Here is a 13934-nt window from a genome sequence, read left to right as displayed (position 1 = left end):
TCTCTCTCTCTCTCTCTCTCTCTCTCTCTCTCTCTCTCTATCTCTCTCTCTCTTTTACATAGGATCTCACTATGTAGTTCAGGCTGGACTTGAATGTGATCCTTCTGTCTCAGCCTCCTGAGTGTTGGGATTACAGGTGTGTACCACTAGGTCTGACTCCATTTTCTTATGCAGTTAGTTCATGTGGGGCTGACCCCACTGCTTTCTTAATGATCACATGACCCAGTCCTCATTAATAAAAGTGCAAAACCACACTGACTGTTTCCAGAATGTTCCATATGATTCAAGCCAAGCCAATGAGAGAAACACAGGGAATTCCTGGAACCATTTAGATTGACATAGTCTTCAGTTGTACAACTAAGCTAATTGGATGCACTAGTGCACCTGGTGGCATGACACAAAGAGAATATGCTTGAGAATAAAGTTCAAAAGAACAGTTGCAAGAATACATTTCTGAGGATATTAATTAAAACAAGGTTCCAGGCTCATATCTGTAACCCATGAACATTTTGGGATTTTGTGTGTGTTAATGGGGTTTTTTTGTTTCTTTGTTTGTTTTTGGTTTTGTTTCGTTTTGTAACTTAGAACTGAAAGAAAAAAGAATCCTGACTGAGCAAACTATTTGGGTGGTCAAGGAAAGCTTCCTTGAGGAAAAAATTTGAGATGTAATTTGAGATGTGTAGGATAAATGGGAATTAATTCACCGGAGACTAGAGAAGAATGTACCGATCAGACTGAAAAGATGAAGGGAAGGCCAGTGTAGGTGGAATACAGGGAATCTAGTACCACATGAAAAAGGAAAAGCAGTGTTTCCAAAATTATAAGGATTTTAATCTTTGGATTTACAGCCAAAGACACCACTGAGGATTTTTAAGCAAATTGTGATATTATTGCTTTTATATTTTTTAAAAATCAGTTGGTTGGGCTGAGAGTGTAGCTCAGAGGTACAGTGCTTGCTTAGCATGCATGAGGCTCTAAATTTAATCCTTAGCACTGCAAAAAAAGAAAGTTAGTTATTAGATACAAAATAGAATGATGATCGCTGGGCATGGTGGTCCATGCCTGTAATTCTAGCACTAGGGAGGCTGAGGCAGGAGGATCACTGTGAGTTTGAGGCCATCTTGGGCTACATAAGGGAGTTTAAGGCCAGCTTGCACTATACAGCTAGACCCTGTCCCCAAACCGTCCCTTAAAAAAAAAAAAGTTGAAAAGAAAATAGAATAATGGTTATTAAGAGTAAATTCAAGAAAGGAAGCATACAACCTCATCTATGCCATGAAATGTATCTTTAATTTAATCAAAATGATAAACCTAACAACCAATTTATAGAAATATGTGAACATGTTAAAGCCACAAAGGATACAATCAGCCATGTCCAGAATGTGGTATGAATGACCTTGTTCTTTAAAAATAATATTAAAAATAAAAAAGAGAGAGACATGGACATTTTTGGATTGTAATTGAAATAACTCAGTTGCAAAAAACACTTTAGGCAATTGGGCAAATATGAGTTATGTTCTGTTTATTAAATATTAAGAAATAATTGTTTTGTTAGGTGTGGTAATGATATTACAGTTTGACTTTTAAAACAACAGCTGACTTTATCTGTTAGATATATGCATTGAAAAATTTATAAGTGAAATATGATATCCAGTATCTAGGTTAAAAATAATCCAGAGAAAAGATAGAAAAAAGAAAGATTAAATACTGGCAAAATGTTAACAATTACTAAACCTACTGTAATTGAGAATGATTATATTATTATCCTTTTTACTTTTGTAAATGGCATTTGAATTTTTCATTTATAAAAGGAGTTTTTAAGGGTAAAGTCCTGTTGTGGCGGGTAGGAATTGAACCCAGGGCCTCATGCATGGTAGGCAAGCCTCCTACCATTGAGCTAATAAACCCTCAGCCTCTAAAGATAAATTCTTAAAACAAAAAAATTAGATAAATAAAATTTAGAGTTAAAGCAGAATGACTTTTAAACAGTAAAAGTAACCATAAAGCTGTGACATCTAACATATTTGTCACTGAAGGGAGAAAAGCAAGATTTAACACCAACACCAACAAAACAGTAATTGGAGAAGAGTAGAAACATTTCATTTTTGTGTCTTATCCTTTGCCTTACTGCCTCCCTCCAAGAATGGATGCTGTAGAGCAAATTAGAATGCTGTCTAGTCATCCAGTCCAGGGAGGGCTTGGACTGCAAAATGGCAGTGGAGGTGGATTAACATGCCCCTTAATCTATTCAAAAGTTACTATTCATCAGGTTGTCGATGTAGGGCAGCCCACAGGTGATAGTGCAGTAATGCGTGCCTGGTGGCAGCTTAGGTGCAGTATCTTCAAGTGTAGGCATTTGAAGAGAGAACACAGAACACTGGAGCAGAGAAGGGACAGTCACAGGGCACTAGCCTCCTTCAGAGAAGTGAATTTCAGTTGAAGGGCATGGCAGCCTCAAGGCACCCAACGGGGAGGCAGCCAGGCCACTCTTCCCTCCTACTCTTCCTGTTGATTTCTGCAGAGATAATTAGTGGAGGACAAGACGCAGCATCCCTCGAGAGAGTTCTTCACCACCTTCCTCCTGGTGTCCTGAGCAGGACAGGCAGGAGGGAGAGTGAACTGAAAGGAGCAAACAAGCCACCCAGCATAGGTTTCAAATCCAGCATAGATTTCAAATTTTTTGCTTGACTTATAATACGAGGTTAACTGAGATTTGAACGCCGTCTCTCCCGTATGTCTTCTCTAGCCACTTCCTTTTGAAACAAGGATGAGAGGGGATGCTAGTGTCTAAATCACAGCTTACTTGACATAGTGCTTGGCACGGTAAGCACTCAATATATTATTATTGGCTGGGGGTTTAGGTCAGTGGAGCATTTGCCTAGCAAGTGCAAGGTCCTGATTTTGATCCCCAGTACCACAAAGAATAAATAAAAATAAAAATAATGTATTTACTATCATCAAGTCTTTATGGGCACAGTTCCCTGTTTATGAAGTTTTTATTTTTCTTTCAGGTACAACAGAAACTTTAACATTTTTTCTGTTTTGACTTGTGGGTACCACCTAGCACAATGTTTAAAACATAGCACGCGATCAATAATATTTTTTCAGTAAATTAAAACTGAATGAGCCAGGTTCTCCTTCCAGCCACTCAGCAGGTTGAAGTGAGAGGATTGTTTGAGCTTAGGAGTTCAAGAGCAGTCTGGGCAACACAGTGAGACCTTATCTTAAAAAAGAGGGGGAGAGGGAGAGGAAGAGAAGCAGGAAAGGAGAAAGGAAACATTGTGTATCTGTGCCAAGCGTTTTAATATGTCTCATTTCTGTCATTAGAGCACTGATATAAGGTGTCAGTTACAGTCTCTGTCTAGATGTCCCCCAAGAGCCTCATGCACTGAGGAGTGGGCTATTGGAAGGTGATTGGATTATGGAGTCTAGAGCTGAGTCGCTGTTAGGAGGTGGGATCCAGTGGAAAGAGATGGGTTACTGAGTGACGTGGCCTGGAAGGGTTTAATCTGCCTCCCAACTCCTCCTGTGACTCTCTGCTTCTCCTCTGCCAGGTTTCTGTCCTGCTTTGGAGCCAGCTGACTTTGACCTAAAACCTCTACAAACTGTGAGCCAAAATAAACCTTTCCTACTTTAAGTGGTGAACTTCACATATTGTATCTCAAGGAGGAAAGTGACCAAGACAACCCCTGTTTTAGAGATAAGGCTAGCTTGGGGTTTGTACCACTCAAGAAGCTACCCAAAGCAGACCAGCACTCAGAGTCAGGGATGCCTCACTCTGACACCTGTTCCCTTTTCCCTGTACTGGAGGCCTCCTGTAGCTCAGTGAAGGGTTTCTGTATTGAGTGGCCACTCACTTCACTGTGAATCCCAAAGGTTGCATCTCCATTCATCAGGAGCTGGAAGACCACACATGCCTGACATAATAAAAAGGTACTGGAGAACAGGGCCTCTGAATCATCTTCGTGTCTCCATAACATATTCATTTACTGAATGTCAAGTGCTAAAGGAAACAAGTTTAGGACAGCTCAGTGAACTCGCACAAGGTCACACAGCTAAAAAACAACCAGGATTTTAAATCCAGTCTCATAGAGAACATGTACCTCTTGAATGCTGATGAGGAAAAGCTTACACTTTTCCAGTTAACCACATTACATTTTGTCGTCTTCGTGCTTGAAGCTCTGCAGCTTTCCCTCCTGACCTTCCATACCTCCCTGCTAGGGACCACTTCATGTTATCTCTAATGTTACCTACTGTTCACAGTTAAAAGCAAAACAAAGTGAAAGCACACTGTCAGTATATGGGTTGTCCATTTGCTGGATGCAGAGGAGTTTCACTTCTTTATCTCTCAAGAAACGAAGTTTCTGGAAGAGAGTTTACTTAAGTGTCTTTTTTTCCCATCAGAGCAGATGTTTGACCTGGCTGTTTCTGGTAACAAATCAAACCCTAAACCATCATAACAAAGAGCTTTTGAAGAAAATTGAGGTGAAACTCAATTGGGGTCTAACTCAGTGGACAGTGTGTGCTTATTATATGGGTAGCCGTGGATTCAGTCACCAGCACAGGCACACCACACACACACACATACACATTTGAGATGAGAGATGTAAAGCAAGAGACACAAAAGCTAGATGAGTCTGCCGATATTTTCTAGGCACAATGTTAATTTATTGAAATGGTCCTTAGCACATCAAGTTGTTTAATGTCACCCAAATAGTAATAAACTCAATTTTAAATTCATGGCACTAATTTCTGTTCTTTCACAGTTCAACAGTTATATATAAATGTTTGCAGTCATTGCCCTTCTTTAATTCTTCACTGAGTTTATATTTCAAAGTAAACATCTCTTCTGTTGTCTGTAGGAAGTCATAAATTTACAACAAAATAGTAATTAATTGATAATTTCTTGGTTGTTTCCTAGAAGTAGATGGATAGAAGTTAGCAGGGCAGATCTTTACTAGCTGGGGCAGAAGGCAGGAGAAGGAAGGAGGAGTCTAGCTGTGACATCAGTCCGGCAAAGACCTCAGCCACCCCTTTGGGGTTATCTTTCAGGTGATGGCCCCTCAGAGATATCAGAGTGGAGGCTAGAGAGACAGGCCTTTACACCGCCATGGCTGACATTGGCTGCTGGCATTGGCTGCAGACTGAAAGGTCAGGTCATCTCAGGAAAGGCAGTTTTCTCCAACCCCAGCCTATCACTAGAGATGGCTGACAAAACACACCTGGCAGTTGGGGCAATAAGACCTTGTCCAAAGGGAGCACACAGTATGGTATGAAGTGTCCGTCACAGGAGCTACTTCAACGCAATTTTCTTAGTTTCCAAATTCCAAAAGAGCCAGAACACAGCATCATCCAAGTCACAGTACCTTTCATGATTCAAGTCAAGTCAGAAGTCATTTCTCTAGCCCCTATTTAGTTATTCTGCAGCTGTGGCAAAAATATATACATATGTGATAGTTCAGATAGTTATTCTACTAATTTCTCCTTGTTCATTGAAAAGAAAGGTGTGTGCTAGTACTGTTCGGAAAATTAAATGCGTATATATTGCATTCTGAGTAACTAATTTAAGGATAACAATACACAATGTATTAACCATTGTTACCCTGCTATTATCTTGTTTTGAACTTTTGGTTTTTTCTCTTTAAAATAAAAAAGGAAAAGGAGGAAGAAGGAGAAAGAAGACAGAAAGAAAGAAAAAAAAAAAGAAAGAAAGCAAAAAAAAACAGAAAGAAAGAAAGAAGAAAGAAAGAAAGAAAAAGAAAACAAAGAAAACAAAACAATACAAAAAGCGGTACTCTCCCAGTGTTCTACAGAGGGACATATTTCTATACTGGAGATGTTGAAGTTTTCCTTTGTGGGTCAGGCCCCATCTATGGTGAAAAAGCAGAACTAGAATAACTTATATTTGAGATTGTTCTTCTAAAAACAGGAGCCAGGAGCTCATAGAGCTGTGAGGTACTTTTGATATCATCATTTCTCTTGGAAAAAAAGCTTTCTTCTGTTATCTATTCTGTGGAAGCCACAGAATACCTCCTCTTTTAGATTCTGTTAACCATTATGGAATCCACAGGTTTCTATATGTTCCTGAGGTTTTAATTGAAGCCTTGAATCTCCTAAAAACAGTATGGAATTCTTAGTTTGTACAGACTAGTGATTTCTGGGTGGAAAACAGGATGACTCAAGCTGTAAGCTACCTTTTCAGACACAAATGAATGAGGCCAAGGGCTAGAGTCAGACATACCTGGTTTCAAATCCTGGTCCAGTTACTGATAGCTAATATAACCTTAGAAAATGTTGGTTAACCAGTGTGAAACTTGGCTCCTCTTCAATAAACTTGAAACAACAGTAAACCCTACCCCACAGAATCATGAGTAGAATTTTAATTAGCTACGGCTATGTCATAAATTATCCCAAAATCTAGTGACTCAAGACAGCAATTTATTTATTCACAATTTTGCACCCTGGGCTGGTCTGAGCTGGGCGGTTTTTCTCACTGTGGCATCATTCACGGAGCTGCAGTCATGTGCAAACTCAGCTGGGACCGGATGATCACAGTTGGGATGATCAGGACACCTGGGAGCCAGCTGAGCCTCTCTTTCCAACTGGTTTTTCCACTAGGGTAGCAAGATTGCTTCCAGTGCAGCTCCAGAAGCTGCTGGGCCTTTTGAGTCTGAGAGTGACTTTTGCCATATAGTCTCTTGGTCAAAATAGGTCATAGAGCTCTCTGACTTCCCATCCGAACAAAGCGACTTCTTGCTCCCACCATTGCAACAGCCACTGCATTTCAGTGTTGCAATCTGTCATGAAGTGACACAGCTAAGGTGAGCAGGTGTGGGGATCTTTGCCTAGGCTGAGGACATCGTGTTTGGACTTCCAGCCTCCAAAACTGTGACTTAAATAATTTTCTTTATACAGGTTTTTTAAAAGGCAGATTATAAAGCTAGCCTCAAGAAGAGAAACAGTTTTTTTTAAAAGGCAGATTATAAAGCTAGCCTCAAGAAGAGAAACAGTTTTTTTTAAAAGGCAGATTATAAAGCCAGCCTCAAGAAGAGAAACAGACTCCACTGGCTGATAGCGGAATACCGTGTACACAGGAGAAGAGGAGGAGTTCTGGATGCTTGCTCCTTTTGTAGATAATCCACCACAAGGAACACATGAGGTAATCATTCCTAGCACTGCACACAAGTGCCTGTTGGACAGTAAGCTTTTCTTTTAACTTTTTTTTTGAGACAAGGTTTTACTGTGTAGTTCAGGGTGGTCTTGAACTCACTATGTAGCCCAGATTGACCTCGAACTCGTGGCGCTCCTTCTGCCTCAGCCACCCAAGTGCTGGGATTACAGGAATGCACCCCACTCCTGGCAAAGTAAGCTTTTTATACTGAATTGGGTGAAAGCACATTTCTGGTGCCATGTTGCTAGGATTCAAACCCTGACTTTGCAATGTACAAATGTTCAACTGTGGACAAGATTTAAAATTTTTCTCTGCCTTAAATTTTGAACTTATAAAATAGTAGTGGTAAGTATATCTACTTACCACTGGGTTGCTGTAAAGATTAAATGAAATAATAATTGTAAACATCTCAGAACAGTTCATTTTAAAAAGAAACTATTCTTCGCTTTTTTGATACATATGTAATCTCTGGTTTTAAATTAATTTCCTCCACATTGTCACCTAGTTATCTCAACACTCATACCCTTTCTTTTGCCTTGATTTAGTAGTGTCTTTTTAATTTATATATTCAATGATCATGTGTAATAAGGTTCTATATCTGATATTCCTGTTCAGTTCTGTCCATTATTTGAATTACTATTGTGTAATAATGTGCTTTATTTTCTTGAAATCTGCTTTTCTCTGTACTGTGCTTTTTAAAAATTTTTTTATATCTTAACCAATCTAGTGAACTTTGTACTAGTTTTAAGAAAAATTTTATTGGTGTTCATATTAGAATGCTATAAACTGATTTGGGAATGTATCTTTTTTCTCTTCTGGAACCCTTTAGCTCATATCATCTTTATATTTCCAGTAATACAACTTTGTTTTAAGATAACAATACACAATTAAGTATATTTTAAGGTTGTTTTGTTTGTCCTTTACCACTTTCAATACAATTACGCATTATTTACCCATATTTGTAACATGGCTGATGCTAATGGAGAAGCATCTGTTTCATATTCTTAGTCTTTTTTCCTTTCATACCAGACCTTAGTTGTATAAAACTTAATCGTATATCTCCGTTTATTGTCAATATTGAGTCAATTATATCATATCTATTATTGGCCCATTTTTAAAAATTTTATTTTAGTTTCTTTTAAAGTAGATACCAGCTGGGTGTGGCGGTGCATGCCTATAATCCCAGCACTTGGGAGGCTGAGGCAGGAGCATTGCCATGAATTCAAGGCCAGTCTGAACTATGTAACAAGACCCTGTCTCAGAAAAAAAGGAGTACCTTCCAATGAGAACTGCTGTGTTCTACATAAAGAATACCCGTACCCCTAGCCCTTTCTTCTCCTCACTCTAATGTCTTTAATATAGGCTATAAAATGTCCATGTATCCTTGTGGAATATATGGTTTTATACTGTACATGTGTTTTAAGTAACATAATGATAAATGCTATGTATTCTATTTCTTCTTTCCTTCTCAGTATTATGTTTTTATGAGCATCCGTATTGCTGTGTGTATGTGTATAGTTTGTTGCTTCTACCTGCATAACGCTCCACAGTAGACCTGTACCACATTTTATACACCCATTTCCCCAATAATGGGCATCTAGTATGCCTTCAGCTCACCACTACCATGAACATTCCAGTGAAAGTCCTTCTATCACTCTCCTCTAGACCTGTGCCAGAATTTCTCTGGTATATGTCCACCCACAGATAATCGAATCAGAAGCACGCAGTGATTTATTTTCACTCAGTTCTATCAGAATACTTTCCAGAATACCTATACCAGTTACACTATCTCCCCACATCTTTGCCAAACCTTTTAAAAGTTTTTCTAGTCTCAGAAGGGTCAAATAACATAAAATTTTGCTTTAATTTCTATCTGCTTACTAGTAAGGCTGAGTACATCTTCACTCTTTGTTAGTACTTTGGAATTCTCATGCTCCAAATTGCCAGTTCATGTCTTTTGCCTAATTGTCTACTGGGTTTCCAATTTTGTTTCTAATGAAGCACAGAGTTTTGCATATTCTAACCCTAGTGTTTTCCAGGTTTGGTCGTTACTAATATCTTCTGCAAGCAGCGCCCTGGCTCTTAAATTTGCACAGTCACACTCATCAGTTTTCATCCCGTATTCGTATCTTCTGGTCTTGTTTAAAGAGCTTTCCTCCTGATACAGAAAGACACCTCCCTACTGTCTTTTACCTTAGGAGGTAGCACACTGAGACTGAGACTCTTCTACACATCATAAAAATGTAGGGATCTAGCTTGCTTTTTCTTTATAAAATTTTATAGAGTTCTATTTATTTATTTATTTATTTTGGTTCCAGGAATTGAACTCAGGACCTCACACTTGCCGGGCAGGTGCTGTGCCACTGAGCTATATCCCTGGCCCTTCTTTATAAAATGTTAAGCCAACTTTCTCATGCTACCTAAGAAACAATCCATCTATCCCACACTGCTTTGTGGTAAAACAAAAGGTAGCTTTATCAAATGTCAGTACATTTTTCTATATATTTCTGAGCTCCCTACTTTGTTCTTCTGGTCTGTCTTCCTACATGAGTAGGAAGTCACTACATTAGGGAATTGGATAAATATGAATAAAATTTGTATGGTCCTTGGTCAATTATTTTTACAGGTTTTTCACTGAAATTTTGTGAACATTTACTTTTCTTTACCTTTTTTGCCAAAGGTACAATCTATCTTATAGGGGAAGGGGTACATACTTATTAGACTTCTTTTAGAGTGGTAGACAACAGTAAGTTTTATTTAATTACACTTATTTCCTCCAAAAAATATAAAAATCATTAATTACACCTTGACTGCTCAAAGGTCTTCAGGTTTATATCAACGAGTCAGGATACTTAATTAAATCCTTTTCACATGGATTTTTCAGGTTCCTTTCCTGTTCTTCAGTCTCCACAACACAGGTGCCAGGAGTCCAAGGGAAATGTGTCAGGCAACCGAGTCATTGTATGGAATTGATTATCTTACCTACTGGGCCTCTATTCTTTATTATAGTTCAAATCTTAACTATTCCCCTAAAGGATCATGTACTGAAGTCTTAGTCACCAAAGTGAAGCACTGTGGGAAGTGGCAGAATCTTTAGAAGGCGGGACCTAGTGGAAGGAGGTTAGGTTATTGGGGAATTCACTTAAAGAAGATATTGGGGCCCGAGCTCCTTCTCTTTCTCTCTCTTTGCTTTCTGGCCAGCATGAGGTGCACAGGCCTGCTCCATTATTCATTTCTGCCCTGATGTACTGTTTTACCACAGGACCAAACAGATGGGGCCAAGCGACTATGGACTGAAATCCCTAAAACTATAAACCAAAAGAAGCTTTCCTCCTCATAAACCACTCATCTCAGGTATTTTGTCACAATGATGGAAGATAACTAATATATTCTTCCTTTCCTTTGATTTGTTTAGATGGACTCTTAGCATAGCTCTATCCCTACAAAATGAATTCTACTAAATTTTTGGTCTCTAGCCTAAAAGTGGCGAGTTACTATAGATATTTTGTTTGGAAATGTTAACCACTTTCCTAGGACATGCCACTTATCTCCCAGTTTGTCTTCTTCCTGGTAACTTCCTGCTAAATTTCCATCCCTACCTACTTTGTGCAAAGGAAAGGTAAAAATAATTTTCAATCACAATGTCCTTCAAAGGCATGTGTAGCCTGGTATGTAAAAGCCTTTTTGTCCTGTTAAACATTTGGATGGGTTTGAATATGGAAATACGGGTCTGACCTTATCTTGAAGCACACGTCCAAGATTAGACCAGTGAGAACCAATGTGTTCTATATAAAGAAAAAGAATTTGCATTTTGGGGCTGATATACAGAAAGAAGAGAGTGCTGAGGTGAAATGGAATCCAGGAGAAAGGAAGAGAAACAAGATAGTCAGGAAGCCAATAGAACAATTCCTGAAAGGAAAAAAAAAAAAGACTTTTAAGAAATGCCTAGTGCTGGGCATGATGGCTCACAGCTGTAATCCCATCAACTCTGGAGGCCACGTGAGAAGGATTGCAAGTTCAAGGCCAGCCTGAGCAGCTTAGTGAGAGCCTGTCTCTAAATAAAATAAAATGGGCTGGCTATATAATTCACTGCTAGAGCATTTGCCTAACACACATGAAGCCCTGGGTTCAATCCACTGTACCGTAAAAGAAAAAGAATAAAAAGAGATGCTTCATGTCTTAGTTACTTTTCTGTCATTGCTGAGACAAAATACCTGACACCCAAAGTTAAGGGAGGAAAGGTTTCAGTCCATAATCAGCTGGCTCTAAAGCAGGGTGGGATGGCAGAGGGACAACAGCTCATGGTGGTAAAGGCAGAAAAAGCAGCAAGAGAGGGGAGAGACAATTCTCTTTCGTCCTTTATATTACATGCAGGCTACCAATCCTAGGATGGGTGTAGCACTCATACCCATAATCCCAGCATTGGACTATGAATCAATCATAAATTCTAGATTTAGCCACCTCTGAAAAGCTCACCTCCCCAGGACATGAGGCTTTGGGGGGGGGGGCATCCAGACACAAACCATAATGCCTAGTATTCAAGGGGAAGGAGATCATAACATTGAGCTGTCAATAACCATACCATACTCATATTCCTGATTTTTCACTGAAGTCTGATTTTAAAAAGAAAAAGACAAGCAAAACATCTCATGTTTACAGATATACATTACTGAGAGGAGGACAGTGGTGTTATGAATAGGTATCAATTGAGAAAGGGACTAGAATTAACCAGTGGAACCCCACACAGAATAGGACAGCCTGTGTAAAAAACAGTGAGACAATGCATTAATTGACCATGTTCAATAGTAGCAGGAACTCAGAGTGAGAGGTTAGAATAATGATAAGGAGGAGGAAGCAAAAGAGCAAAAGGAAGAATAAAAAGGAAATACCACAAAGCATGCCAAGATTTGTTCTAAAAGCCTTGTTTTACATGTGCCAACATGACCATGACCATGACCATACCAACACCAGAACTTGCTTCTTTCCTTAGAGATTCAAGACATCTTACAGAGGGCTTTGGATTTCCCACAGTAAGTAATTAGCATTCACCTCAATCTTTTCTACATCTCATAACAGCTAACATCTGGATAGCTTTTAATTATTAGTCCTAACTCTTAAACATACTCCAAGGGAGGCTTAAGCCATGGTCTAATAGTATATCATAACTTCTTTCTAATAGCTGGGTGTGGTGGCAAATGCCTGTAATCCCAGCATTTCAGAGGAATCACCACAAGTTTGAGGCCAGCCTGGGCTATACATGAGTTCAGAGGCATCCTGAATTACATAGCAAGACCCTGTCTTAAGAAATAAACAAATAAATAAACAACTTCTTTCCAGTTTATAGCCCTGAACATGTCCTCAAACTCACCCTGAAAACTTACCTTTGTTGTAAATTTTATGTGTAGATTCCATTCATAATGACCATGCATATTTTACCAAAAATAATTTTTTAAAAATAGAAAAAAACGGTTAATTTTTTTTTTTTCCTTTCGTGGGCCTTGATCTTGTATTATCTCTGTCTGGTTCCTAACTTAGACACTTGCCAGCAGCATTCTCCTTTGCCTTAAGCCACACTGGGGTATCTGCGTTGTTACCTAGTGCCCTCTACTAAATTTTCTTCCTAATCTAGCAAATTTGAATTCATCGGGCCTCAGCCTGCTCTTACATCTCTCTAGGACCTTCCAAGTGGATAAGAAACCCTTTTAGAATCATTCTTAAAGGGCTCATCCGAGTCTTTCCTCAATAGATAAGGCAGCTCTTGGCTGCCCTCTTCTGGGATCGAGTCCCCAAGCCACCCATTCCGGTTGACCAGCAACCCTTTAAGTTCCAGGTTCCCTGTGACCTGGGACAGGTGGAATAGTCACAGTTGAACATCTTGACTTTCTTCTGCTTTCACAGGATAGAGACAATACTATTTTACCTACATGTCCCTATTTTTTCATCTCTTCAATGCTGTAGCTACATTACAAAAAGGGGTATTTTGTGAGAAGAAAAGAGAAGGAAATGTCTATTACTCTCAGGTAATAAAACATTCAGTGGATTCAATAAAAACAAATAGCACTATCTGACACTGTGTGTTAACTTATTTCATCTAAAAATGTCACATGCATGTTTCATATCATAACCACTAACAAAGGCTTCAAAGTTTCTTCAAAAATAACTTCTCACATTTTTCTGGAATGACCACTTTTCAAAGATTACATTGAAATAGAATGAGTAAATGAATATGCTTCTCAAAGTACTCAGTTTCTAACTTGGTCCCACTAGTCATCGAAGTACCTAAAAAGTGCGTGCGCACACTCACATACGCACATACACACACATACCCCTGTTCTTTGAGAATTAAATGATTAAAATATTCAATTCCAGCCAGGCATGGTGGCACATGCCTGTAATCTCAGCACTCTGGAGGCTGAGGCCGGAGGATCATTGTGAGTTTGAGACCCACTGGACTACAAAGTGAGCTCCAGGCCAGCCTGAACTGCATAGGGAGACCCTGCCTCAAAAAAAAAAAAAAAAAAAAAAAGATTTTCAATTCCTTCTATTCTCAAGCTAAGAACATAGTTTGTCCTTAAATCAAGTGCTTTCTTCTAAGTTATATGGATGCTATTATAAAATTGGTGAAGCAAGGAACAAAACAAAAAGAAAAAAGAAGGAAAGAAAGAGAATTCTTACATGTTGTTGGTGGGAGTATAAAACCCTATGTTACAAAAACTCTATGGCAATTTCTACTAAAGTAACAGGTATGGTACTACATGACCCA

The 13934-nt window shown here is 38.9% G+C and overlaps 1 long non-coding RNA gene across 1 annotated transcript in view; it reads left to right on the top strand.

The window, feature by feature from the left end:
* The window catches only part of LOC106149447, a 17412-nt gene extending 11866 nt beyond the window's left edge, over positions 1-5546 (top strand). The window contains exon 4 of the long non-coding RNA XR_001235645.1: positions 3555-5546. This is a non-coding gene — a long non-coding RNA (uncharacterized LOC106149447). The remainder of the gene's footprint in view (positions 1-3554) is intronic.
* Positions 5547-13934: the final 8388 nt, after the last annotated feature.

This window comes from Chinchilla lanigera, unplaced genomic scaffold (assembly GCF_000276665.1).
Source record: "Chinchilla lanigera isolate Chin_1 unplaced genomic scaffold, ChiLan1.0 scaffold00045, whole genome shotgun sequence".
NCBI classification, from domain to species: Eukaryota; Metazoa; Chordata; class Mammalia; order Rodentia; family Chinchillidae; genus Chinchilla; species Chinchilla lanigera.
Note: the sequence above shows the minus strand (reverse complement) of the source record. Positions and strands in the feature narration are given on the sequence as shown.